This window comes from Odontesthes bonariensis, chromosome 8, assembly GCF_027942865.1.
Source record: "Odontesthes bonariensis isolate fOdoBon6 chromosome 8, fOdoBon6.hap1, whole genome shotgun sequence".
NCBI lineage: Eukaryota > Metazoa > Chordata > Actinopteri > Atheriniformes > Atherinopsidae > Odontesthes > Odontesthes bonariensis.
Window position 1 is genome coordinate 30,810,462 of NC_134513.1, and position 6,000 is coordinate 30,816,461.

Below are 6,000 nucleotides of genomic sequence, written 5' to 3' on the forward strand. Positions count from 1 at the left end.
AATGCAGAACTTATCTTGCTAAAACAAAAACCTTTGAAATACCTGAACTTGGATTATTTATCACCTCTTGAGCAGTATTTAGGTTTAGAGTTGTAGAACGTCTCCTTAAAGGAGGCAGTGAGCTGTCAGAGGAAATCCCTGTACCGGCTGTTGAAAATAAAAATATGAAATCAGTCACAAACTGAGTTGTATACTCATAAACTCAGACCTTAAATGTAGATATTAAATGTAGACATTTTTAAATCCAGGTTAAAAACATTTCTGTTCTCATGTGTCTATGCATGAAATCTGCACGCTATCTTTTAACTTATCTTGACTGTTGCTTGTTTTTAAATTCATTTAAATTATTTTATTTGTTTCTCTTTATATTCTTTTATGTATTTTAATGCTTCTTCCACTCCCTGCTGCAATGCTTTTATTTTATGTAAAGCACTTTGAATTGTTTTGTACATTAAATGTGCTATATAAATAAATCTGATTTGATTTGATTTGATAAACACAGATCCAATCATAAGAGAAATGTTCAGCTTTAATTTCAGAGCCAGTCTCTCAATGTCTTCATGTGCGTTGTTCTGTGTGTGTGCAGCCTGTCAGGCTGTCTGATCCCAGAGGAAGGCTGTGCTCCTCTGGCTGAAGCTGTGACCTGCAACCCCCCCCACCTGAGAGAGCTGGACCTGAGCTCCAACCATCCAGGAGACTCAGTGAAGCTGCTGACGGCTGCTCTGAAGGATCCACACTGAGTCTGGAAACTCTCAGGTATAGAGAAGCCCAGAGATGGGGGCTTACAGGACACCACCCCCCTGTGGACTCATCACTTGCAGGGAGAAACATTGAGGTTGCATTGTGAAGTGGGCAGAGAGTGAAGGCAGGGGCCAAAGCAGGTGTGTAAGGTGGAGCCGTACCACCTAGATATGGTTGGACTCCAGACTCTTATGATCAGGAATTGTCCAGGGGGAGATGGGCAGCCAGGTGTGGGGATACTCACAAGCCCCCAGATGAAGAGCAAGAGTGTGATCAGTGTGCAACAGTGTGCCGCTGCAGCAAAGGCTCAGACTGTTGTTGGTACTCATGGACCGAACAGCAGTCCAGAGCACCCTGCCTTCTTGGGGTCTCTGGGCGGTGTCCTGAAGGAAGGGCCAACATGGTTCTCCTGGGGGACTTCAAAGCCCATGTGAGCAATGATGAAGTGACCTGGAGTGGCGTGCTTGTCAGGAAAGGCCTCCCTGATCTGAACCAGAGTTGTTTTTCTGATTTTGGACTTCTGTGCGTGTCATAGATGGGCCACATTAAACACTATGTTCAAGCATAATGTGTTAAAGGGACACTATGTAATAAATTAAGTCATTTATTAGCTCAAATCAACATGTTCATTCATAAATTAGTCCTCATTGGTGTAAAATTATCTCTGTCAAAAATCTCAATGATCCTCCTGAGTGAAGAAAAACTTGTCTGTATCCACATAGAGCGGGCAAGCTCTATGGAGGCTGCCATGTCCTTCCGGTCTATGAAAAACGACGAAGTGCCGAGAGGGACATAAAGCACTTCGAATCGCGTTTTCCCCAACGCCAGGCCTGCAAGCGGAAATGACGTCATTTTGACGTCATTGCCGAATGGCTTATTACTGGCGCTAATGGTAAATAGATTTTATCTCGTAAATTATCCCACTAATAATGCATTGATTGTTACCAAACTTCTGCCGTAGTACACATAGGCTCTTAACTCACAAAACGAGGCATTAGAAAGTTTGTAAGTTTACCGGGAGTTTATTTAAAATAACACTTTCCAGATAGCAACTACACACTGCTGCTAACGCTACCGCTGCGTCAACGTCACTTCCGGTTACTCCCGGAATATGACTAATTGCATTGTTTGCACACCAAAGGCTATGTCAACTTATGTTATCTGACATGTTATCTGTCATCTGTATTTATAGTGTTATTGTATGTGTGTTATGTAATCCTTTGTACTGTGTGTCTTGATTTATTTTTGTTTGTATGGACCTTGAGTCTGAAGCCATAGCTTCTTGAATCTTGACACATACCGCCTGCCGTAGTTCAAGAAGTTACAACGCACATTTGAAAACGCGAGGCACTAGAGAGCAAATTCATTCGACTTTGCAAAATAAAATTCCACCACAAGATGGGGGAATAAATTACAAAGTGACCCTTTAACTTCTCTGAGCTCTAAATATTAGTTTGATCCTTGTACATGAAATGTGCTATAAAAATAAATTTGATTTGATTTGATTTTTGATTTGTATTGATGTGTCTGTATGTTGTTGTTTCTCTTCCACTTCATTGAGCCAAACAGAGAATTCAGCAGACCTTCCTTTATCACAGATTCTTTTCAGATCTCATCCCTTTGTATTCGTGAAAATAATTCTGTAGTTAAACTTACTTTGATTTGTTTCAGAGATCAAATGTTGTTGCTTTTTTGAAAACTCTCAGTAACGATCTACTTGGTAACCCAGAAACTGAATGTCCTGATTCTGGATGGTTTTCTGTAAATAATAAATTGTGGATTCATCCTGATCATGAATTGTGTTTCTGTGAAAATGGGAGTGAGGCTGTCACACCACCAGCATCCTTCATGGTGGCAACACATGGCCGCAACAAAGTAATGCGATATAACTTTTAATTCGTTACAGAATCTGATGGAAAAAGGGCTATTGTTCTGTTCCACGTATTGTTTTAGGATCGTCACAGGTACGAGTTTGGGTGGAGCAGGTCACAGTAAGGTGGAGTTTCCAGCCGACTCCTCAGTTTCAGTCGTGTTTGGAGGCTGCAGATGGAGAAGTAACTGTGCTGTTTGGTCTGCCACTTATTGACAAAGTCAAAGTTTACAAAAAAAAACATTAACAGGAAGAAGTTTCCTGAAAGCAGCATCTGTGTTACAGGTTGTGAGTCCTGTGAACAAACTGACACAGTGTTATGTTACACATATTTAAACTTCTCTTTCCTCATGTTGTTGAAGCTGCCAAAGCCTCAGTGAAGCTTTCTCATGTCTCCCTGCAGGTTCAAAGCTGAAATCTGAAAACTAACACAAGAGGGCACCTTCATCCTGCTCACAGGGATGCAGAGGAGGTTAAAGCTCCTGCTCTGTTCATTTACACTGAACTCTACCTGTGTTCTGGCCACTTTGACCCAGAACATCTTAGTTTATTTTAAATCCGTAATACATAAATATGACCCAAAGTCTCCTTTTTAACTATTCATGGCTTGTAGGCCTCATTGACCTGAATTCATACAACTAATTTCAGTAAACCTAAGAACACCCTCAGACAGAGACTGTTTCACCCAAAGGATTAAACACCCAAACACAAACTGGGTGGTGTTGTGTATGCAGTGCAGCAAAGACTGTGCAGACCTCTTTATAGGAGAGACCAAACAACAGCTCCACCAGCGCATGGCACAACACAGGAGAGCCACCTCTTCAGGTCAAGACTCAGCAGTGCACCTTCATCTCAAGGAGGACACTCTTTTGAACAGTAATGTCCACATTCTGGACAGAGAAGACAGGTAGTTTGAGAGAGGAATCAAAGAAGCCATCTATGTAAAACTGGAAAAAACATAGTTGAACAGAGGAGGTGGTCTCAGGTTTCACCTTCCCAGCACCTACAATGCAGCATTGTCTCTCCTCCCGAGGCAGTCTCACAATCATTCTCACCTTGGATTCTGTGAACAAAACTCCCTCAGGTAGACAATTTGGAGGTGATAAAGACTCTAACGACATGCAGATTGGTGGGTGTTCAGTGACACATGTGACTGTAACGACCCTCTGTGTATAAGCTGATCCATCTAGTTCAGACTAAAGAAGACTTTTGGATGAGAGGTGAAACGTCTTCAAGATCCAAGAAGTCCAGTTGCCCTTATTCATGCTCTTGTGAATATTTTGATCATTTCAGTTTATTTCTGACTTTCAAGTTTTCATACCACATGATGACTGTGTTGAAAATAAGTGCAACAGTGTAAATCACCAAGATATTATGAAAAACTAGAACATTTCTGAAGAAACTTTGATGGATGCCAATGGAGCTACTGCCTGCTGAGAGACAGAGGCTGTCATGTTATGGTCATATTGTATTGGGAGCAGACATAACACAGTGGCTGGCATAAACCTGTTATAAAAGGTCAGCCATCTTGGCTGTGCCCTCAGAAGGATAATCAGCTGTGTGATCAGTTGCTGTGCAGACAGTTGAGTGTGTAAGAGGAGAGGAGCACACACAATATGGCTCCAACTGACAGGGAGACTTTGGTGTTCAATACTGATATGTGTAACTCGAACAAACAGTCGCTGTTCAAAAACTATGAGTCATTTTCTGAATGAAAGTGGAAGTCTTGATAAGTTTCAATCAGGCTTCAGACGTCATCACAGCACTGAGGCTACGGCTACTCGAAAACGAAACAAGGTTTTTTTTGAAAACGGGTACGAAAATTCTTGCGACCACACGGAAACGCGCTGCTGTAAAGACTCAGGTCCAGACGAAAACGATGAAACGATGCAGTACACACGCCACTGTGTCACGCCACGCTGTGAGACAATAGAGAAGTGTTAAAATTGGCTCACAGCGTCAACGTGTGACTGACGCAAAAACGTTTTAGCTGTAACAATGGAAACGAAACGAGGCCGTTTTCAAACTTTCCCACTCTGGAACCCGTTCTCAAAAACTATCGTTTTGGGGTAGTGGGAACGCCGGCTCTGTGTGGCCGCGACAGCGAAACGATAAAAAAAAGTATCGTTTACAGTGAAAAACGTTTTTGTGTAGCCGCAGCCTAAAACAGCTCTGGTCAAAGTGTTAAACGACATTAGGTTGAATACTGATTCTGGTAATGTTTCAGTCCTGGTTCTGTTGGACCTCAGCGCTGCGTTTGATACTGTAGATCACAGAATCCTGTTGCACAGGCTGGAAAACTGGGTTGGACTTTCTGGAGCGGTCCTTAACTGGTTCAGGTCCTACTTAGAAGGCCGGAGTTATTTTGTTACTATTGGCAGCTATGAATCTGAGCGAGTGGCCATGACTTGTGGAGTCCCCCAGGGGTCAATTCTTGGACCTCTTCTGTTTAACTTGTATATGCTCCCTTTGGGTCAGATATTGCAGAATTTTAACATCAATCATCACAGTTATGCAGACGATACACAACTTTATGTGTCTCTGTCACCGGACGACTGCAGCCCAGCTGACGTTCTGTGTCAGTGTCTGGAGGAAGTAAACACCTGGATGAGAGAGAATTTTCTACAATTAAATGAAGACAAAACTGAGATCATTCTGTTTGGTAGCAAAGAGAAGAGGGTCAGCGTTGGTACATATCTTGAGACTCGGGACCTTATAATCACTGACCAAGTTCGTAACCTCGGAGTGTTGATAGACTCAGATCTGACTTTCAGCAGCCACATCAAAGCTGTCACCAAGGCAGCTTTTTACCACCTCAGAAATATCAACCGAATTAAAGGTTTCCTCTCCCAAAAAGACCAGGAGAAACTCATCCATGCATTCATCTCCAGTAGACTCGATTACTGTAATGCTCTTTTAACTGGACTTCCCAAAAAGAGCATTAAACATCTGCAGCTCATCCAGAACGCTGCTGCTAGAGTTTTAACCCGGACTAAGAGATCTGAACACATCACACCAGTTTTAAAATCTTTACACTGGCTTCCAGTCAGTCATAGAATAGATTTTAAAAGCCTGCTGATGGTTTACAAATCCCAGAATAGTTTAGGCCCAAAATACATCTGTGATATGTTCAGAGAATATAAACCCAGCAGAGCTCTTAGATCCAATGACTCAGGTCAGCTGGTCCAGTCCAGAGTCCAGACTAAACATGGAGAAGCAGCATTTAGCTGTAATGCTGCAAACAAGTGGAACAAACTGCCAGTGGAGATTAAACTTTCACCAAATGTAGACATTTTTAAATCCAGGTTAAAAACATTTCTTTTCTCATGTGTCTATGCATGAAATATCTTTTAACTTATCTAGACTGTTGCCTGATTTTAAATTCATTT